Raw genomic sequence first — 22,500 nt, forward strand, 5'->3', positions numbered from 1 at the left:
GAAGTGTGCTCCAAGGTGCTGCGTGCACGTTGTCGGAGCCCGGTTTGCCCCGGGTGCGCACCTCGCGTGCACCTTCGTCGGGGTGGGCACCTTGGCTGGGTTTGCCCCGGCTGCGCTCCGAAGCGGGGTTATTGGAGCGCCGCCTCTTTTTTTGTCGGAGCGTTTGGTGGGGTTTCTCGCATTGGCTCTTCCGAGGCCCGGTTGCCACCCTGGCGCGCACGAAGTCGGAAGTAGGGTTAATTGCCCGGGTGCGCACCTTTGCCAGGGTGGGCACCTTACCTGGGCTGCGCACCAGGGCGGGCTCAAGATGGCACGCGCGTTCCGTTTTTTTCACTATCTTTCAAAACGGAAATTTTAAAATCTCCTTTTTTTTTTGCCTTTTCTGGAAATTAGTGAAGGCAGCGCATCAAAGGTGCGCACCTCGCTGCCCACCTTGGTGTGCTCTGAGGTGCGCACCCGGGAGCGCTACGAAGTGTGCTCCAAGGTGCGGCGTGCACGTTGTCGGAGCCCGGTTTGCCCCGGGTGCGCACCTCGCCTGCACCTTGGCCGGGGTGGGCACCTTGGCTGGGTTTGCCCAGGGTGCGCTCCGAAGCGGGGTTACTGGAGCGCCCCCTCTTTTTTTGTCAGAGCGTTTGGTGGGGTTTCTCGCATTGGCTCTTCCCAGGCCCGGTTGTTGGGTGCGCTCCCACCCTGGCGCGCGCGAAGTTGGAAGTTGGGTTAATTGCCCGGGCGCGCACCTTCGCCAGGGTGGGCACCTTGGTGCGCACACCTTGGCTGGGCTGCGCACCAGGGCGGGCTCAAGATGGCACCAGCATTCCCTTTTTCTCACTATCTTTCAAAACGGAAATTTTAAAATCTCGTTTTTTTTTTGCCTTTTATGGAAATTAGTGAAGGCATCGCATCAAAGGTGCGCACCTCGCTGCCCACCTTGGTGTGCTCCGAGGTGCCCACCACGGTGCGCAACGCCGGTGCGAACCCGGGAGCGCCCCGATGTGTGCTCCAAGGTGCGGCGTGCACGAAGTCGGACCCCGGTTTGCCCCGGGTGCGCACCTCGCGTGCACCTTGGTGCGCACACCTTGGCTGGGTTGCGCGGCCTGGTGGGCACCATGGTGCGCACCAAGGAGCGCTCCGAAGTGTGCTCCAAGGTGCGGCGTGCACGAAGTCGGAGCCCGGTTTGCCCCGGGTACGCACCTCGCGTGCACCTTCGCCGGGGTGGGCACCTCGGCTGGGTTGCGCGCCCTGGTGCGCACCAAGGAGCGCTCCGAAGTGTGCTCCAAGGTGCGGCGTGCACGAAGTCGGAGCCCGGTTTGCCCCGGGTGCGCACCTTCGCCGCGGTGCGCACCATGGCGTGCACGAAGTCGGAGCCCGGTTTGCCCCGGGTGCGCACCTCGCGTGCACCTTCGGCGGGGTTGCGCGCCCTGGTGGGCACCATGGTGCGCACCAAGGAGCGCTCCGAAGTGTGCTCCAAGGTGCGGCGTGCACGAAGTCGGAGCCCGGTTTGCCCCGGGTGCGCACCTCGCGTGCACCTTCGGCGGGGTTGCGCGCCCTGGTGGGCACCATGGTGCGCACCAAGGAGCGCTCCGAAGTGTGCTCCAAGGTGCGGCGTGCACGAAGTCGGAGCCCGGTTTGCCCCGGGTGCGTACCTCGCGTGCACCTTCGCCGCGGTGGGCACCATGGCGTGCACGAAGTCGGAGCCCGGTTTGCCCCGGGTGCGCACCTCGCGTGCACCTTCGCCGGGGTGGGCACCTCGGCTGGGTTGCGCGCCCTGGTGCGCACCAAGGAGCGCTCCGAAGTGTGCTCCAAGGTGCGGCGTGCACGAAGTCGGAGCCCGGTTTGCCCCGGGTGCGCACCTCGCGTGCACCTTCGCCAGGGTGGGCACCTCGGTGCGCACACCTTCTCAATGTTTTCTTGCCTTTTCTGGAAATTGGTGAAGGCAGCGCATCAAAGGTGTGCACCTCGGTGTGCTCCGAGGTGCGAACCCGAGAGCGCTCCGAGGTGCCCACGAAGTCGAAAGTCGGGTTAATTGCATTGTTTTCCCCGGGTGCGCTCCGAGGTGCGCAACATCGGCGCGCACCAAGGAGGGCTCCGAAGTGTGCTCCAAGGTGCGCACGATGGCGTGCACCTCTGGTGCGCACGATTCGGAGCTCGGTTTGACCGGGGTGCGCACACCTTGGCTGGGTTGCGCACCTTTTGTGCGCTCCAAGGTGCGCACGAAGTCGGAGCTCGGTTTGCCCCGGGTGCGCACCTTCGCCAGGGTGCGCACCTTGATGTGCACGCCTTGGCTGGGCTGCGCACCTTGGTGGGCGCCATGGTGCGCACCTTTCGTGCGCTCCAAGGTGCGCACGAAGTCGGAGCTCGGTTTGCCCCGGGTGCGCACCTTGGTGGGCGCCATGGTGCACTCCGAGGTGCCCAAGATTGGTGCGCACCAAGGAGCGCTCCGAAGTGCGCTCCAAGGTGCGCAGGTGCGCGCGAAGTCGAAAGTTGGGTTAATTGTCCGGTTTGCCTCGGGTGCGCACCTTGCGTGCACCTTCGCCAGGGTGGGCGCCTTGGTGCGCACACCTTGGCTGGGCTGCGCACCCGGGCGCGCACACCTTGGCACCCGCGTTTCCTTCATTTTAAATTTTTTTTTTTTACAATCTCTCAAGTGGGAAATTCTATAATCTCAACTTTTTTTGCCTTTTCAGGAAACTTTTGAATGGAGCGCATCATTGGTGCGCTCCGAAGTGTGCTCCAAAGCTCTCTCCAGCTGCGTGCACCTGCCCCGGCCGCGCACCCGGCCCCGCCCAGCTTCGCTCACCTGTCCCGGGCGTCTGGTGCGGAACCTTAGAGTAAGAAACATCACCGTGCACCTTGGCCAACGTGCGCGACTCGACCGAGCGCGCACTGGCCGAGGTGCACACCGATTTCACCTGGGTGCGCGCGCAGCACCTCGGGCGCACCGGGGTGCGCGCACAACGCCCGGGTTGCACCGTGGCCTGTGTGCTCGGGGCGCCTCGGGTGCGCGCTCGGTGTCGCCCCCGCGCGCGCGGTAGTGCGGGCAGCGCACCCCGGCCCGGCCCGGCCCCGACGAGAACGCAAACGGGCAAAAGGTTTATTCAAATAGCATTGCGACGCCCGGCGAAAAACTAAAAAAGGGTGCAACACCGGGACTTCCCGGGAGGTCACCCATCCCAGTACTACTCCGGCCCAAGCGCGCTTAACTGCGGAGTTCTGATGGGATCCGGTGCACTAACGCTGGTATGATCGCACCCGTTATGAGCTTGTCGCAGTGTGTACTTAGCAAACCGCGACCCACGTGCGAATCCACCCCGGCCACCCACCCCCGTCGAGGTGCACACCCTCCCTCGCGAAGTGCGCCCCGTTCGCCAAGTGTGAGCCCTGCCCGGGTGCGCGCACCTTGCTAGGGCGTCGGGTGTGCACCCGGCCCGGCCTACGTGCGTGCACCTGGAGGGGGCGTCGTGTGCGTGCAGTGTCCCGTCTGCAACGCGGTGCCCACACACCACCTCGGGCGCAACGACCTGCGCTCACATGTGGGCCGAGTGCACCTTGGTGCATGTTCGGGGCGCCTCGGGTGCACGCTCGATCTTGCCCCGGTGCACCAAGGCGCTCGGTTTGCCCCGGGTGCGCACTTGGTGCAAGGTGGGCACCCAAAATAGGGATCAAGCACCAAAACACAAGTTTCGGGATGCAAAATGGGACCCAAGGACCACAAATGCGTTCCAAGACCCATGATGGGTCCACGAGAACAAAAATGTGTTCCGAGACTTAATAAACAAATATTGGGTTTTAGGAGAAGAAACATGCTCTGATGCCCAAAACGAGAATCGACCCCGAAAAGGCCACAGGCCAAAAGTGGGATGCGAGACAAAAAAAAATGGGACCCGAGGACCAAAATTGGGTTCCCAGGTCGAAGACAGGGCAACCGGACAAGAAACGACCTCTAAGGCTCGAAATGAGTCCCGACGACTAAAACTTGACAAGAAGCACCCATCAGGCACCCAACTCGACACCCATGGGATGCCGACCCACCCGGGCTTCCACCTAGCACACCTTGGCACCCACCCACCCTCGCACCCAACCTCGCACCCAACTTAGCACCTTTGAACCCACATTGGCACTCACCCTGACCCTGGCACCTTGGAACCCACATTGGCACTCACCTTGACCCTCGCACCCACCTTTGCACTCACCTTGGGACCCACCCTGGCTCCCACCTCGGCACCCACCCAGACACCCACCTTGGTTCCTTGGCACCCACCTTGGATCCTTGGCACCCACCCCGACACCCACCTTGGCACGCAACTTGGCTACTTGCCACCCACCTTGGCTCCTTGACGCCCACCCCGACAACCACCCCGTGACCTACCCTGGCTAGGGTTGGTGCACACCCACCCTGGTGCCCACCTTGGCACCCACCCTATGACCCACCTTGGCACGCACCTTAGTACCCACCCCGTTACCCACCCTAGGACCCACCCCGTGACCCACCTTGGCCAGGGTGGGTGCCTTGGTGCGCACAACTTGCCTGGGCTGCACACCAGGGCGGGCTCAAGATGGCACCCGCGTTCCGTTTTTTTCACTATCTTTCAAAACGGAAATTTTAAAATCTCATTTTTTTCTTTTTTTTGCCTTTTCTGGAAATTAGTGAAGGCAGCGCATCAAAGGTGCGCAATGCTGGTGCGAACCCGGGAGCGCTCCGATGTGTGCTCCAAGGTGCGGCGTGCACGAAGTCCGAGCCCGGTTTGCCCCGGGTGCGCACCTCGCGTGCACCTTCGCCGGGGTGAGCACCTTGGCTGGGTTGCGCGCCCTGGTGCGTACCAAGGAGCGCTCTGAAGTGTGCTCCAAGGTGCGGCGTGCACGAAGTCGGAGCCCGGTTTGCCCCGGGTGTGCACCTCGGGTGCGCACCTCGCGTGCACCTTCGCTGCGGTGGGCACCTTGGCTGGGTTGCGCGCCTTGGTGGGCACCATGCAGTGCACGAAGTCGGAGCCCGGTTTGCCCCGGGCGCGCACCTCCGCCAGGGTGGGCACCTTGGTGCGCACAACTTGCCTGGGCTGCGCACCAGGAAGGGCTCAAGATGGCACCCGCGTTCCGTTTTTTTCACTATCTTTCAGAACGGAAATTTTAAAATATCATTTTTTTTTGCCTTTTCTGGAAATTAGTGAAGGCAGTGCATCAAAGGTGCGCAACGCTGGTGCGAACCTGGGAGCGCTCCGATGTGTGCTCCAAGGTGCGGCGTGCACGAAGTCGGAGCCCGGTTTGCCCCGGGTGCGCCCTGGTGGGCACCATGGTGCGCACCAAGGAGCGCTCCGAAGTGTGCTCCAAGGTGCGGCCTGCACGAAGTCGGAGCCCGGTTTGCCCCGGGTGTGCACCTCGGGTGGGCACCTTGGTGCGCATGCCTTGCCTGGGCTGCGCACCAGGGCGGGCTCAAGATGGCACCCGCGTTCCTTTTTTTTCACTATCTTTCAAAACGGAAATTTTAAAATCTCATTTTTTTTTGCCTTTTTCTGGAAATTAGTGAAGGCAGCGCATCAAAGGTGCGCACCTCGCTGCCCACCACGGTGCGCAACGCCGGTGGGCACCCGGGAGTGCTTCGAAGTGTGCTCCAAGGTGCTGCGTGCACGTTGTCGGAGCCCGGTTTGCCCCGGGTGCGCACCTCGCGTGCACCTTCGTCGGGGTGGGCACCTTGGCTTGGTTTGCCCCGGCTGCGCTCCGAAGCGGGGTTATTGGAGCGCCGCCTCTTTTTTTGTCGGAGCGTTTGGTGGGGTTTCTCGCATTGGCTCTTCCGAGGCCCGGTTGCCACCCTGGCGCGCACGAAGTCGGAAGTAGGGTTAATTGCCCGGGTGCGCACCTTTGCCAGGGTGGCACCTTACCTGGGCTGCGCACCAGGGCGGGCTCAAGATGGCACGCGCGTTCCGTTTTTTTCACTATCTTTCAAAACGGAAATTTTAAAATCTCCTTTTTTTTTTGCCTTTTCTGGAAATTAGTGAAGGCAGCGCATCAAAGGTGCGCACCTCGCTGCCCACCTTGGTGTGCTCTGAGGTGCGCACCCGGGAGCGCTACGAAGTGTGCTCCAAGGTGCGGCGTGCACGTTGTCGGAGCCCGGTTTGCCCCGGGTGCGCACCTCGCCTGCACCTTGGCCGGGGTGGGCACCTTGGCTGGGTTTGCCCAGGGTGCGCTCCGAAGCGGCGTTACTGGAGCGCCCCCTCTTTTTTTGTCAGAGAGTTTGGTGGGGTTTCTCGCATTGGCTCTTCCCAGGCCCGGTTGTTGGGTGCGCTCCCACCCTGGCGCGCGCGAAGTTGGAAGTTGGGTTAATTGCCCGGGCGCGCACCTTCGCCAGGGTGGGCACCTTGGTGCGCAAACCTTGGCTGGGCTGCGCACCAGGGCGGGCTCAAGATGGCACCAGCATTCCCTTTTTCTCACTATCTTTCAAAACGGAAATTTTAAAATCTCGTTTTTTTTTTGCCTTTTATGGAAATTAGTGAAGGCATCGCATCAAAGGTGCGCACCTCGCTGCCCACCTTGGTGTGCTCCGAGGTGCCCACCACGGTGCGCAACGCCGGTGCGAACCCGGGAGCGCCCCGATGTGTGCTCCAAGGTGCGGCGTGCACGAAGTCGGACCCCGGTTTGCCCCGGGTGCGCACCTCGCATGCACCTTGGTGCGCACACCTTGGCTGGGTTGCGCGGCCTGGTGGGCACCATGGTGCGCACCAAGGAGCGCTCCGAAGTGTGCTCCAAGGTGCGGCGTGCACGAAGTCGGAGCCCGGTTTGCCCCGGGTGCGCACCTTCGCCGCGGTGGGCACCATGGCGTGCACGAAGTCGGAGCCCGGTTTGCCCCGGGTGCGCACCTCGCGTGCACCTTCGCCGGGGTGGGCACCTCGGCTGGGTTGCGCGCCCTGGTGCGCACCAAGGAGCGCTCTGAAGTGTGCTCCAAGGTGCGGCGTGCACGAAGTCGGAGCCCGGTTTGCCCCGGGTGTGCACCTCGGGTGCGCACCTCGCGTGCACCTTCGCTGCGGTGGGCACCTTGGCTGGGTTGCGCGCCTTGGTGGGCACCATGCAGTGCACGAAGTCGGAGCCCGGATTGCCCCGGGCGCGCACCTCCGCCAGGGTGGGCACCTTGGTGCGCACAACTTGCCTGGGCTGCGCACCAGGAAGGGCTCAAGATGGCACCCGCGTTCCGTTTTTTTCACTATCTTTCAGAACGGAAATTTTAAAATCTCGTTTTTTTTTGCCTTTTCTGGAAATTAGTGAAGGCAGCGCATCAAAGGTGCGCAACGCTGGTGCGAACCTGGGAGCGCTCCGATGTGTGCTCCAAGGTGCGGCGTGCACGAAGTCGGACCCCGGTTTGCCCCGGGTGCGCACCTCGCGTGCACCTTGGTGCGCACACCTTGGCTGGGTTGCGCGCCCTGGTGGGCACCATGGTGCGCACCAAGGAGCGCTCCGAAGTGTGCTCCAAGGTGCGGCGTGCACGAAGTCGGAGCCCGGTTTGCCCCGGGTGCGCACCTCGCGTGCACCTTCGCCGCGGTGGGCACCATGGCGTGCACGAAGTCGGAGCCCGGTTTGCCCCGGGTGCGCACCTCGCGTGCACCTTCGCCGGGGTGGGCACCTTGGTGTGCAGACCTTGGCTGGGTTGCGCGCCCTGGTGGGCACCATGGTGCGCACCAAGGAGCGCTCCGAAGTGTGCTCCAAGGTGCGGCCTGCACGAAGTCGGAGCCCGGTTTGCCCCGGGTGTGCACCTCGGGTGGGCACCTTGGTGCGCATGCCTTGCCTGGGCTGCGCACCAGGGCGGGCTCAAGATGGCACCCGCGTTCCTTTTTTTTCACTATCTTTCAAAACGGAAATTTTAAAATCTCATTTTTTTTTGCCTTTTTCTGGAAATTAGTGAAGGCAGCGCATCAAAGGTGCGCACCTCGCTGCCCACCACGGTGCGCAACGCCGGTGGGCACCCGGGAGTGCTTCGAAGTGTGCTCCAAGGTGCTGCGTGCACGTTGTCGGAGCCCGGTTTGCCCCGGGTGCGCACCTCGCGTGCACCTTCGTCGGGGTGGGCACCTTGGCTGGGTTTGCCCCGGCTGCGCTCCGAAGCGGGGTTATTGGAGCGCCGCCTCTTTTTTTGTCGGAGCGTTTGGTGGGGTTTCTCGCATTGGCTCTTCCGAGGCCCGGTTGCCACCCTGGCGCGCACGAAGTCGGAAGTAGGGTTAATTGCCCGGGTGCGCACCTTTGCCAGGGTGGGCACCTTACCTGGGCTGCGCACCAGGGCGGGCTCAAGATGGCACGCGCGTTCCGTTTTTTTCACTATCTTTCAAAACGGAAATTTTAAAATCTCCTTTTTTTTTTGCCTTTTCTGGAAATTAGTGAAGGCAGCGCATCAAAGGTGCGCACCTCGCTGCCCACCTTGGTGTGCTCTGAGGTGCGCACCCGGGAGCGCTACGAAGTGTGCTCCAAGGTGCGGCGTGCACGTTGTCGGAGCCCGGTTTGCCCCGGGTGCGCACCTCGCCTGCACCTTGGCCGGGGTGGGCACCTTGGCTGGGTTTGCCCAGGGTGCGCTCCGAAGCGGGGTTACTGGAGCGCCCCCTCTTTTTTTGTCAGAGCGTTTGGTGGGGTTTCTCGCATTGGCTCTTCCCAGGCCCGGTTGTTGGGTGCGCTCCCACCCTGGCGCGCGCGAAGTTGGAAGTTGGGTTAATTGCCCGGGCGCGCACCTTCGCCAGGGTGGGCACCTTGGTGCGCACACCTTGGCTGGGCTGCGCACCAGGGCGGGCTCAAGATGGCACCAGCATTCCCTTTTTCTCACTATCTTTCAAAACGGAAATTTTAAAATCTCGTTTTTTTTTTGCCTTTTATGGAAATTAGTGAAGGCATCGCATCAAAGGTGCGCACCTCGCTGCCCACCTTGGTGTGCTCCGAGGTGCCCACCACGGTGCGCAACGCCGGTGCGAACCCGGGAGCGCCCCGATGTGTGCTCCAAGGTGCGGCGTGCACGAAGTCGGACCCCGGTTTGCCCCGGGTGCGCACCTCGCGTGCACCTTGGTGCGCACACCTTGGCTGGGTTGCGCGGCCTGGTGGGCACCATGGTGCGCACCAAGGAGCGCTCCGAAGTGTGCTCCAAGGTGCGGCGTGCACGAAGTCGGAGCCCGGTTTGCCCCGGGTACGCACCTCGCGTGCACCTTCGCCGGGGTGGGCACCTCGGCTGGGTTGCGCGCCCTGGTGCGCACCAAGGAGCGCTCCGAAGTGTGCTCCAAGGTGCGGCGTGCACGAAGTCGGAGCCCGGTTTGCCCCGGGTGCGCACCTTCGCCGCGGTGCGCACCATGGCGTGCACGAAGTCGGAGCCCGGTTTGCCCCGGGTGCGCACCTCGCGTGCACCTTCGGCGGGGTTGCGCGCCCTGGTGGGCACCATGGTGCGCACCAAGGAGCGCTCCGAAGTGTGCTCCAAGGTGCGGCGTGCACGAAGTCGGAGCCCGGTTTGCCCCGGGTGCGCACCTCGCGTGCACCTTCGGCGGGGTTGCGCGCCCTGGTGGGCACCATGGTGCGCACCAAGGAGCGCTCCGAAGTGTGCTCCAAGGTGCGGCGTGCACGAAGTCGGAGCCCGGTTTGCCCCGGGTGCGTACCTCGCGTGCACCTTCGCCGCGGTGGGCACCATGGCGTGCACGAAGTCGGAGCCCGGTTTGCCCCGGGTGCGCACCTCGCGTGCACCTTCGCCGGGGTGGGCACCTCGGCTGGGTTGCGCGCCCTGGTGCGCACCAAGGAGCGCTCCGAAGTGTGCTCCAAGGTGCGGCGTGCACGAAGTCGGAGCCCGGTTTGCCCCGGGTGCGCACCTCGCGTGCACCTTCGCCAGGGTGGGCACCTCGGTGCGCACACCTTCTCAATGTTTTCTTGCCTTTTCTGGAAATTGGTGAAGGCAGCGCATCAAAGGTGTGCACCTCGGTGTGCTCCGAGGTGCGAACCCGAGAGCGCTCCGAGGTGCCCACGAAGTCGAAAGTCGGGTTAATTGCATTGTTTTCCCCGGGTGCGCTCCGAGGTGCGCAACATCGGCGCGCACCAAGGAGGGCTCCGAAGTGTGCTCCAAGGTGCGCACGATGGCGTGCACCTCTGGTGCGCACGATTCGGAGCTCGGTTTGACCGGGGTGCGCACACCTTGGCTGGGTTGCGCACCTTTTGTGCGCTCCAAGGTGCGCACGAAGTCGGAGCTCGGTTTGCCCCGGGTGCGCACCTTCGCCAGGGTGCGCACCTTGATGCGCACGCCTTGGCTGGGCTGCGCACCTTGGTGGGCGCCATGGTGCGCACCTTTCGTGCGCTCCAAGGTGCGCACGAAGTCGGAGCTCGGTTTGCCCCGGGTGCGCACCTTGGTGGGCGCCATGGTGCACTCCGAGGTGCCCAAGATTGGTGCGCACCAAGGAGCGCTCCGAAGTGCGCTCCAAGGTGCGCGCGAAGTCGAAAGTTGGGTTAATTGTCCGGTTTGCCTCGGGTGCGCACCTTGCGTGCACCTTCGCCAGGGTGGGCGCCTTGGTGCGCACACCTTGGCTGGGCTGCGCACACCTTGGCACCCGCGTTTCCTTCATTTTAAATTTTTTTTTTTTACAATCTCTCAAGTGGGAAATTCTATAATCTCAACTTTTTTTGCCTTTTCAGGAAACTTTTGAATGGAGCGCATCATTGGTGCGCTCCGAAGTGTGCTCCAAAGCTCTCTCCAGCTGCGTGCACCTGCCCCGGCCGCGCACCCGGCCCCGCCCAGCTTCGCTCACCTGTCCCGGGCGTCTGGTGCGGAACCTTAGAGTAAGAAACATCACCGTGCACCTTGGCCAACGTGCGCGACTCGACCGAGCGCGCACTGGCCGAGGTGCACACCGATTTCACCTGGGTGCGCGCGCAGCACCTCGGGCGCACCGGGGTGCGCGCACAACGCCCGGGTTGCACCGTGGCCTGTGTGCTCGGGGCGCCTCGGGTGCGCGCTCGGTGTCGCCCCCGCGCGCGCGGTAGTGCGGGCAGCGCACCCCGGCCCGGCCCGGCCCCGACGAGAACGCAAACGGGCAAAAGGTTTATTCAAATAGCATTGCGACGCCCGGCGAAAAACTAAAAAAGGGTGCAACACCGGGACTTCCCGGGAGGTCACCCATCCCAGTACTACTCCGGCCCAAGCGCGCTTAACTGCGGAGTTCTGATGGGATCCGGTGCACTAACGCTGGTATGATCGCACCCGTTATGAGCTTGTCGCAGTGTGTACTTAGCAAACCGCGACCCACGTGCGAATCCACCCCGGCCACCCACCCCCGTCGAGGTGCACACCCTCCCTCGCGAAGTGCGCCCCGTTCGCCAAGTGTGAGCCCTGCCCGGGTGCGCGCACCTTGCTAGGGCGTCGGGTGTGCACCCGGCCCGGCCTACGTGCGTGCACCTGGAGGGGGCGTCGTGTGCGTGCAGTGTCCCGTCTGCAACGCGGTGCCCACACACCACCTCGGGCGCAACGACCTGCGCTCACATGTGGGCCGAGTGCACCTTGGTGCATGTTCGAGGCGCCTCGGGTGCACGCTCGATCTTGCCCCGGTGCACCAAGGCGCTCGGTTTGCCCCGGGTGCGCACTTGGTGCAAGGTGGGCACCCAAAATAGGGATCAAGCACCAAAACACAAGTTTCGGGATGCAAAATGGGACCCAAGGACCACAAATGCGTTCCAAGACCCATGATGGGTCCACGAGAACAAAAATGTGTTCCGAGACTTAATAAACAAATATTGGGTTTTAGGAGAAGAAACATGCTCTGATGCCCAAAACGAGAATCGACCCCGAAAAGGCCACAGGCCAAAAGTGGGATGCGAGACAAAAAAAAATGGGACCCGAGGACCAAAATTGGGTTCCCAGGTCGAAGACAGGGCAACCGGACAAGAAACGACCTCTAAGGCTCGAAATGAGTCCCGACGACTAAAACTTGACAAGAAGCACCCATCAGGCACCCAACTCGACACCCATGGGATGCCGACCCACCCGGGCTTCCACCTAGCACACCTTGGCACCCACCCACCCTCGCACCCAACCTCGCACCCAACTTAGCACCTTTGAACCCACATTGGCACTCACCCTGACCCTGGCACCTTGGAACCCACATTGGCACTCACCTTGACCCTCGCACCCACCTTTGCACTCACCTTGGGACCCACCCTGGCTCCCACCTCGGCACCCACCCAGACACCCACCTTGGTTCCTTGGCACCCACCTTGGATCCTTGGCACCCACCCCGACACCCACCTTGGCACGCAACTTGGCTACTTGCCACCCACCTTGGCTCCTTGACGCCCACCCCGACAACCACCCCGTGACCTACCCTGGCTAGGGTTGGTGCACACCCACCCTGGTGCCCACCTTGGCACCCACCCTATGACCCACCTTGGCACGCACCTTAGTACCCACCCCGTTACCCACCCTAGGACCCACCCCGTGACCCACCTTGGCCAGGGTGGGTGCACCCACCCTGGTGCCCACCTTGGCACCCACCCATCCTAGCACCCAGCCTGTGACCGGGCTTGGAACCCAACCTTGCACCCGCACCCGTCTTGGCCAGTGTGGGTGCGCACCCATCCTGGCACCCACGTTGTGACACACCCTTTAACCCACGCACCCTAGCACCCACGTTGGCACCCACCTTGGAACCCAACCTAGCAACTTGGCACCCACCCCGTGACCCACCTTGGCATCCACCATAGCAGTCGCCGACTTGGCACCCACCTCGGCACCCACCTTGACACTTGTGGACCCACCTTGCCACTCACCCTAGCATCGACCCATCCTAGCACCCACCCTGGCACCTTTGCACCCTAGCACTCACCCATCCTAGCACCTAACCTGTGACCCACCTTGACACTCACCCTCGCACCCACCTTGGAACCCAACCTAGCACCCACCCACCCTGACACCAACCCTAGCACCTACCCACCCTTGCACCCACCCTGTGACCCATCTTGGCACCCACCCATCCTACCACTCAACCTATCACCCACCTTCTCACCCACCTTGGCATCCACCTTAGCACCCACCCACACTGGCACCTTGGCACCCACCTCGGGCAAGGTGGGTGCACACCCACCCTGGCACCCAATTTAGAACCCACCGAGCATGTTACCCACCTTGGCACCCACATTGCAGCCCACCCTAGTACCCACCCTATGACCCACATTGGCATCCACACCCTAGCACCCAGGCACCTCGACACCCGCCTTGACACCCACCCTAGCACTGAACCTGTGACCCACCTTGGAACTCACCCTAGAACCCACCCACCCTGTGAACCACCTTGGCATCCACCTTAGCACCCACCCACCTTGGCACCCACTCTAGCACTCACCCATCCTAACACCCAACTTGTTACCCACCTTGGCACCCGCCCTCGCGTCCACCTTGAAACCCACCCTAGCACCCACCCACGCAGGAGCCCACCTTGGCACCCAACCTAACACCCACGCATCCTGGCACCCAACTTGTGACCCACCTTGGAACCCACCCTAGTACCCACCTTTGAACCCACTATATCACCAACCCACCTTGGCACCCACCCTATGACCCTCTTTGGAATCCACCCTAGCACGCACCCACCCTGGCACCCACCATGGAGCGCACCCTAGCACCCACCCACCTCGGCACGCACCTCAACACCCACCTTGGTGTGCGCACTGCGCCAACCTCTCAAAGACCCTATGTGGTGCGCTCCAAAGTGTACACCTTTGGTGCGCTCCAAGGTGCGCACCTTTGGTGCACACCGAGGTGCACACCAAAGTGTGCACCGAGGTGAGCACCAAAGTGCACTCCAGGGTGCACACCAAGGCGTGCACCTTTGGTGCGGTCAATGCAAACGAATTCGGAAGTTGGGGTCGATGTCCTAATCGCTGCTGCAGACTACACGTATGAGAATCGGACAAATAGCTTTATATAGGGGAGGTGTTGCGTTTGATGGGTCGACTCCCCTGGTTGTGTGCACTGCACCAACTTCAAAGACCCTGTCTTGTTTAAGAAGTCAAAAGTTGGGGTGGATGTCCTAATCATTGCTGCAGTCTACGCATGTATGAGAATCAGACAAATAGCTTATATAGGGGAGGTGTTGCATTCGGTGGGTTGACTCCCCTGGTTGTGCGCACTGCGCCAACCTCAAAGACCCCGCATAGCAGAAGAAGTCGGAAGTCGGATTTTGGTGAGCACCAAGGCGTGCACCTTTGGTGCGGTCAACGCAGACGAATTCAGAAGTTGGGGTGGATGTCCTAATCGTTGTTGCAGGCTACACATGTATGAGAATCAGACAAATAGCTTATATAGGGGAGGTGTTGGGTTTGATGGGTCAACTCCCTTGGTTGTGCGCATTACGCCAACCTCAAAGACCTTGTTTTCGTTAAGAAGTCAAAAGTTGGGGTCAATGTCCTAATGGCTCCTGCAGGCTACACATGTATGAGAATCGGACAAATAGCTTATATAGGGGAGGTGTTGGGTTTGATGGGTCGACTCCCCTGGTTGTGCGCATTACGTCAACCTCAAAGACCTTGTTTTCGTTAAGAAGTCAAAAGTTGGGGTCGATGTCCTAATTGCTCCTGTAGACTACACATGTATGAGAATCAGACAAATAGCTTATATAGGGGAGGTGTTGGGTTTGATGGGTTGACTCCCCTAGTTGTTCGCATTACACCAACCTCAAAGACCTTGTTTTCGTTTAGAAGCCGAAAGTTGGGGTCGATGTCCTAATTGCTCCTGCAGGCTACGCATGTATGAGAATCAGACAAATAGCTTATATAGGGGAGGTGTTGGGTTTGATGGGTCGACTCCCCTGGTTGTGCGCATTGCGCCAACCTCAAAGACCCTGCATTGCGGATGAAGTCGAAAGTCAGAGTTTGGTGTGCTACAAGGTGTGGTCGAAGGTGCTCACCTAGGTGTGCACCTTTGGAGCGCAGGAAAAGTGCCCTCCAAAAGTGCGCACCTTTGGAGTGCACAAAAGTGCCCTCCAAAAGTGCGCACCTTTGGAGCGCACAAAAGTGCCCTCCAAAAAGTGCCCTCCAAAAGTGCGCACCTTTGGAGTGCAGAAAAGTGCCCTCCAAAAAGTGCCCTCCAAAAGTGCGCACCTTTGGAGCGCAGAAAAGTGCCCTCCAAAAAGTGCCCTCCAAAAGTGCGCACCTTTGGAGCGCAGAAAAGTGCCCTCCAAAAGTGCGCACCTTTGGAGCGCAGAAAAGTGCCCTCCAAAAAGTGCCCTCCAAAAGTGCGCACCTTTGGAGCGCAGAAAAGTGCCCTCCAAAAAGTGCCCTCCAAAAGTGCGCACCTTTGGAGCGCAGAAAAGTGCCCTCCAAAAAGTGCCCTCCAAAAGTGCGCACCTTTGGAGCGCAGAAAAGTGCCCTCCAAAAAGTGCCCTCCAAAAGTGCGCACCTTTGGAGCGCAGAAAAGTGCCCTCCAAAAGTGCGCACCTTTGGAGCGCAGAAAAGTGCCCTCCAAAAAGTGCCCTCCAAAAGTGCGCACCTTTGGAGCGCAGAAAAGTGCCCTCCAAAAGTGCGCACCTTTGGAGCGCACAAAAGTGCCCTCCAAAAGTGCGCACTTTTGGTGCGCACCAAGGCGCTGGTTCGGTCGTTGCAGGCGAGTTCGGAAGTTGGGGTCGATGTCCTGAGCGGAGGTGCAAACTACACAGGTGTCGGAATCGGACAAATAGCTTATATAGGGGAGGTGTATGCTTCGATGGGTCGACTCCCCAGGTTGAGCGCACCGCGCCAACCTCAAAGACCCTACGGTATGGATGAAGTCGGAAGTTGGGTCCGATGACCGATTCGATTAGTAGGTATGCTCATGAGGTCGGAATTTGGGTCCGATGACCTGCCATGTGCAGGAAGGCGAATGTTGGCACTGTGCGTTGCAAGGTGCACACCAAGGCGCTGGTGCGGTCTTTTTAGTCGAGTTCGGAAGTTGGGGTCGATGTCCTGATCGGAGGTGCAAGCTACACAGGTGTGGGAATCGGACAAATAGCTTATATAGGGGAGGTGTATGCTTCGTTGGGTCGACTCCCCGGGTTGAGCGCACCGCGCCAACCTCAAAGACCCTACGGTATGGATGAAGTCGGAAGTTGGGTCCGATGACCGATTCGATATGTAGGCATACTCGCGAGGTCGGAATTTGGGTCCGATGACCTGCCACGTGCAGGAAGGCGAATGTTGGCACTGTGCGTTGCAAGGTGCGCACCAAGGCGCTGGTTCGGTCGTTGGAGGCGAGTTCGGAAGTTGGGGTCGATGTCTTGATCGGAGGTGCAAACTACACAGGTGTGGGAATCGGACAAATAGCTTATATAGGGGAGGTGTATGCTTCGTTGGGTCGACTCCCCGGGTTGAGCGCACCGCGCCAACCTCAAAGACCCTACGGTATGGATGAAGTCGGAAGTTGGGTCCGATGACCGATTCGATATGTAGGCATACTCGCGAGGTCGGAATTTGGGTCCGATGACCTGCCATGTGCAGGAAGGCGAATGTTGGGACTGTGCGTCGCAAGGTGCGCACCAAGGCGCTGGTGCCGTCGTTGTAGTCGAGTTCGGAAGTTGGGGTCGATGTCCTGGTCAGAGGTGCAAACTACACAGGTGTGGGAATCGGACAAATAGCTTATATAGGGGAGGTGTATGCTTCGATGGGTCGACTCCCTGGGTTGAGCGCACCGCGCCAACCTCTAAGACCCTACAGTATGGATGAAGTCGGAAGTTGGGTCCGATGACCGATTCGATACGTAGGCATATTGGCGAGGTCTGAATTTGTGTCCGATGACCTGCCATGCGCAGGAAGGCGGAATTTGGGTCCGATGACCGAGTTGATGGCGTGCCATGCGCAGAAAGGCGGAATTTGGGTCCGATGACCGAGTTGATGTTGATGGCCCGCCATGCACAGGAAGGCGGAATTTGGGTCCGATGACCGATTTGAAGGCGTGCCATACGCAAAAAGGCGGAGTTTGGGTCCGATGACCGAGTTGATATTGATGGCCCGCCATGCGCAGGAAGGCGGAATTTGGGTCCGATGACCTGACATACGCATGGAGTCCGACTCGGGGGCCGATGTTCGATTCGATGACTTGCATTGTGGGTAAAGTCGGAAGTTGTGGTCTTTGACCCGATTCGATGACCAGACTTCGGCTGCTTGAGAATCGGACAAATAACTTATATAGGGGAGGTAGTGTTCTCGAGCATCCTCCCCCCGTGCCCGTTTATGTCGATTGATGCTGGTGCTCGACTGGTTGGAGCGCTCGGATGCAAAAATCTTGCACCAGGATTTATCGATTGTGATGGACACGGCAAGTCTCCTGATTGCTATGCAGGAGCTCATCGTGAATCTCTATGCGGCCTTGGTATGGACTCGACCTGCGGAATGGTTCGGCAATGGTAGTTGCTCCAACACGTCCTTGCAATGGCCACAGAGGTGATTCGACTAGAGCTCCAGTCTAGCTTTTGGGTTGCTTGGCGGACTGGTATAGCCGCGATCGAGTTCCGGCCATGAACGTTTTAGATAGCTCTTGGGCTTTCTGGGACGGAAGTCGGAAGTTTGGGCTGTTGTCCGATTTGATGACCATTCTTTGGATGTGTGAGAATCGGACAAATAACTTATATAGGGGACTGTGTTGTCTCACGCAGCCCCCTCCGTGCCCCTCTATCTCGACCGATGTTGGTGCTTGAAAGGGTTGGGATCGCTCGGATTTATAAACGTGCACCACCATTTGTCGAGTGTGAGGGACGCGGCAGGTCTCCTAAATGCTATGCGGGCGCTCTCTGAGAATCTCTATCCGGCCTCGACACAGACTAGTCTTGCTGAATGGTTTGGCACTGGTAGTCGATCCAACACGTCGTTGTTGTGGCCGCCTAGGCGATTCGATTCGAGCCCCCGTCTAGCTTTTGGGTTGCTTGGCGGATTTTGCCCTATCCGCAAGTGAGCTCGGTCCCTAAACGTTCGAGAAACCCGATTGCTATGCGCCGACACTCTTTCTTGCGAGCCTCCATCTAGCTTTTGGGTCTCTACGGAACGGAAGTCGGAATCTGGGACCGTTGTTTGATTCGACGAGGCAGACTACGGTTGTGCGAGAATCGGACAAATAACTTATATAGGGGAGGTGTTGACTGGAGCATTCTCCCCCGTGCCCCTCTAACTCGACCAATGCTGGCGCTCGAACGGTGGTAGCGCTCGGATTTTCATTGAGCGCCAGCATTGGTCGATTTAGAGGGGCATGCGAGATTCCCGAATGCTATGCGAGGGCTCTAACGGAAATGTCTATTGGTTTCGGTATGGATGCAATTGCGAGTGGTTCGGCAAAGGTAGTCGTTCCGATGCGTCCATGTCGTGGCCAAATCGATAATTCGATTTGAGCCCTCGTATAGCATTTGGGTCTCTCGATGTGATTCCGCATTCCAGTCCCTTTGGGCACTGCTTGAGCCGCATCCCAGGGGGTTCCCTTCCCAATAATCTGCCTCGCAACCCGATTGCTATGCGGTGAGGCTCCTCGGCCGCCTCGGAACTATCTGTGTATCAGACGCATCGCGGGATAAGGGGTTGGCAACGGTAGTCGCCCCAAGCGCGTCCGATGCTTGGACCATTCCGAGGCGGCCCTGAAGCCTCTTCCGTCTAGCCGTTGGGTCCTTCTCGCCGCATCCCTCGCCTCGCACCCCGATTGCTATGCGGTGAGGCTCCTCGGCCGCCTCGGAACTATCTGTGTATCGGACGCGTCGCGGGATAAGGGGTTGTCACTGGTAGTCGCCCCAAGCGCGTCCGATGCTTGGACCATTCCGAGGCGGCCCTGAAGCCTCTTCCGTCTAGCCGTTGGGTCCTTCTCGCCGCATCCCTCGCCTCGCACCCCGATTGCTATGCGGTGAGGCTCCTCGGCCGCCTCGGAACTATCTGTGTATCGGACGCGTCGCGGGATAAGGGGTTGTCATTGGTAGTCGCCCCAAGCGCGTCCGATGCTTGGACCATTCCGAGGCGGCCCTGAAGCCTCTTCCGTCTAGCCGTTGGGTCCTTCTCGCCGCATCCCTCGCCTCGCACCCCGATTGCTATGCGGTGAGGCTCCTCGGCCGCCTCGGAACTATCTGTGTATCGGACGCGTCGCGGGATAAGGGGTTGTCACTGGTAGTCGCCCCAAGCGCGTCCGATGCTTGGACCATTCCGAGGCGGCCCTGAAGCCTCTTCCATCTAGCCGTTGGGTCCTTCTCGCCGCATCCCTCGCCTCGCACCCCGATTGCTATGCGGTGAGGCTCCTCGGCCGCCTCGGAACTATCTGTGTATCGGACGCGTCGCGGGATAAGGGGTTGTCACTGGTAGTCGCCCCAAGCGCGTTCGATGCTTGGACCATTCCGAGGCGGCCCTGAAGCCTCTTCTGTCTAGCCGTTGGGTCCTTCTTGCCGCATCCCTCGCCTCGCACCCCGATTGCTATGCGGTGAGGCTCCTCGGCCGCCTTGGAACTATCTGTGTATCGGACGCGTCGCGGGATAAGGGGTTGTCACTGGTAGTCGCCCCAAGCGCGTCCGATGCTTGGACCATTCCGAGGCGGACCCGAAGCCTCTTCCGTCTAGCCGTTGGGTCCTTCTCGCCGCATCCTTCGCCTCGCACCCCGATTGCTATGCGGTGAGGCTCCTCGGCCGCCTCGGAACTATCTGTGTATCGGACGCGTCGCGGGATAAGGGGTTGTCACTGGTAGTCGCCCCAAGCGCGTCCGATGCTTGGACCATTCCGAGGCGGCCCCGAAGCCTCTTCCGTCTAGCCGTTGGGTCCTTCTCGCCGCATCCCTCGCCTCGCACCCCGATTGCTATGCGGTGAGGCTCCTCGGCCGCCTTGGAACTATCTGTGTATCGGACGCGTCGCGGGATAAGGGGTTGTCACTGGTAGTCGCCCCAAGCGCGTCCGATGCTTGGACCATTCCGAGGCGGACCCGAAGCCTCTTCCGTCTAGCCGTTGGGTCCTTCTCGCCGCATCCCTCGCCTCGCACCCCGATTGCTATGCGGTGAGGCTCCTCGGCCGCCTTGGAACTATCTGTGTATCGGACGCGTCGCGGGATAAGGGGTTGTCACTGGTAGTCGCCCCAAGCGCGTCCGATGCTTGGACCATTCCGAGGCGGACCCGAAGCCTCTTCCGTCTAGCCGTTGGGTCCTTCTCGCCGCATCCCTCGCCTCGCACCCCGATTGCTATGCGGTGAGGCTCCTCGGCCGCCTTGGAACTATCTGTGTATCGGACGCGTCGCGGGATAAGGGGTTGTCACTGGTAGTCGCCCCAAGCGCGTCCGATGCTTGGACCATTCCGAGGCGGACCCGAAGCCTCTTCCGTCTAGCCGTTGGGTCCTTCTCGCCGCATCCCTCGCCTCGCACCCCGATTGCTATGCGGTGAGGCTCCTCGGCCGCCTTGGAACTATCTGTGTATCGGACGCGTCGCGGGATAAGGGGTTGTCACTGGTAGTCGCCCCAAGCGCGTCCGATGCTTGGACCATTCCGAGGCGGCCCCGAAGCCTCTTCCGTCTAGCCGTTGGGTCCTTCTCGCCGCATCCCTCGCCTCGCACCCCGATTGCTATGCGGTGAGGCTCCTCGGCCGCCTTGGAACTATCTGTGTATCGGACGCGTCGCGGGATAAGGGGTTGTCACTGGTAGTCGCCCCAAGCGCGTCCGATGCTTGGACCATTCCGAGGCGGCCCCGAAGCCTCTTCCGTGTAGCCGTTGGGTCCTTCTCGCCGCATCCCTCGCCTCGCACCCCGATTGCTATGCGGTGAGGCTCCTCGGCCGCCTTGGAACTATCTGTGTATCGGACGCGTCGCGGGATAAGGGGTTGTCATTGGTAGTCGCCCCAAGCGCGTCCGATGCTTGGACCATTCCGAGGCGGACCTGAAGCCTCTTCCCTCTAGCCGTTGGGGCTTTCTCGCCGCATCCCTCGCCTCGCACCCTGATTGCTATGCTGTGAGGCTCCTCGGCCGCCTTGGAACTATCTGTGTATCGGACGCATCGCGGGATAAGGGGTTGGCAGTGGTAGTCGCCCCAAGCGCATCCGATGCTTGGACCATTCCGAGGCGGCCCTGCAGCCTCTTCCGTCTAGCCGTTGGGGCCATCTCGCCGCATCCCCCACCTCGCACCACGATTGCTATGCGGTGAGGCTCCTTGGCCGCCTCGGAACTATCTGTGTATCGGACGCATCGCGGGATAAGGGGTTGTCACTGGTAGTCGCCCCAAGCGCGTCCGATGCTTGGACTATTCCGAGGCGGCCCTGCAGCCTCTTCCGTCTAGCCGTTGGGGCCATCTCGCCGCATCCCCCACCTCCTCGGCCGCCTCGGAACTATCTGTGTATCGGACGCATCGCGGGATAAGGGGTTGGCAGTGGTAGTCGCCCCAAGCGCGTCCGATGCTTGGACTATTCCGAGGCAGCCCTGCAGCCTCTTCCGTCTAGCCTTTGGGGCCATCTCGCCGCATCCCTCGCCTCGCACCCCGATTGCTATGCGGTGAGGCTCCTCGGCCGCCTGGGAACTATCTTCGTATCGGACGCATCGCGGGATAAGGGGTTGTCACTGGTAGTCGCCCCAAGCGCGTCTGATGCTTGGACTATTTCGAGGCGGCCCTGTGGCCTCTTCCGTCTAGCCGTTGGGGCCATCTCGCCGCATCCCCCACCTCGCACCCCGATTGCTATGCGGTGAGGCTCTTCGGCCGCCTTGGAACTATCTTCGTATCGGACGCATCGCGGGATAAGGGGTTGTCACTGGTAGTCGCCCCAAGCGCGTCCGATGCTTGGACTATTCCGAGGCGGCCCTGCAACCTCTTCCGTCTAGCCGTTGGGGCCATCTCGCCGCATCCCCCACCTCGCACCCCGATTGCTATGCGGTGAGGCTCCTCGGCCGCCTTGGAACTATCTTCGTATCGGACGCATCGCGGGATAAGGGGTTGTCACTGGTAGTCGCCCCAAGCGCGTCCGATGCTTGGACTATTCCGACGCGGCCCTGTGGCCTCTTCCGTCTAGCCGTTGGGGCCATCTCGCCGCATCCCCCACCTCGCACCCCGATTGCTATGCGGTGAGGCTCCTCGGCCGCCTTGGAACCATCTTTGTATCGGACGCATCGCGGGATAGGGGGCTGTCACTGGTAGTCGCCCCAAGCGTGTCCGATGCTTGGACCATTCCTAGGCGGCCCTGAAGCCTCTTCCGTCTAGCCGTTGGGGCCTTCCCGCCCCATCCCTCGCCTCGCACCCCCGATTGCTATGCGGTGAGGCTCCTCGGCCGCCTTGGAACCATCTGTGTATCGGACGCATCGCGGGATAAGGGGTTGGCACTGGCAGTCGCCCCAAGCGCGTCCGATGCTTGGACCATTCCGAGGTGGCCCTGAAGCCTCTTCCGTCTAGCCGTTGGGGCCTTCCCGCCCCATCCCTCGCCTCGCACCCCGATTGATATGCGGTGAGGCTCCTCGGCCGCCTTGGAACTATCTGTGTATCGGACGCATCGCGGGATAAGGGGTTGGCACTGGTAGTCGTCCCAATCGCATCCGATGCTTGGACCATTCCGAGGCGGCCCTGCAGCCTCTTC

The 22,500-nt window shown here is 60.9% G+C and overlaps 2 non-coding genes across 2 annotated transcripts; both read right to left on the reverse strand.

The window, feature by feature from the left end:
• Positions 1-3,132: 3,132 nt before the first annotated feature.
• Positions 3,133-3,251, reverse strand: LOC131860480 (5S ribosomal RNA). The gene has a single exon (XR_009359575.1). It is a non-coding gene; the product is annotated as a 5S ribosomal RNA (ribosomal RNA).
• A 7,817-nt stretch (positions 3,252-11,068) lies between these two features.
• Positions 11,069-11,187, reverse strand: LOC131860491 (5S ribosomal RNA). The gene has a single exon (XR_009359586.1). It is a non-coding gene; the product is annotated as a 5S ribosomal RNA (ribosomal RNA).
• Positions 11,188-22,500: the final 11,313 nt, after the last annotated feature.

This window comes from Cryptomeria japonica, unplaced genomic scaffold, assembly GCF_030272615.1.
Source record: "Cryptomeria japonica unplaced genomic scaffold, Sugi_1.0 HiC_scaffold_15, whole genome shotgun sequence".
Taxonomy (NCBI): domain Eukaryota; kingdom Viridiplantae; phylum Streptophyta; class Pinopsida; order Cupressales; family Cupressaceae; genus Cryptomeria; species Cryptomeria japonica.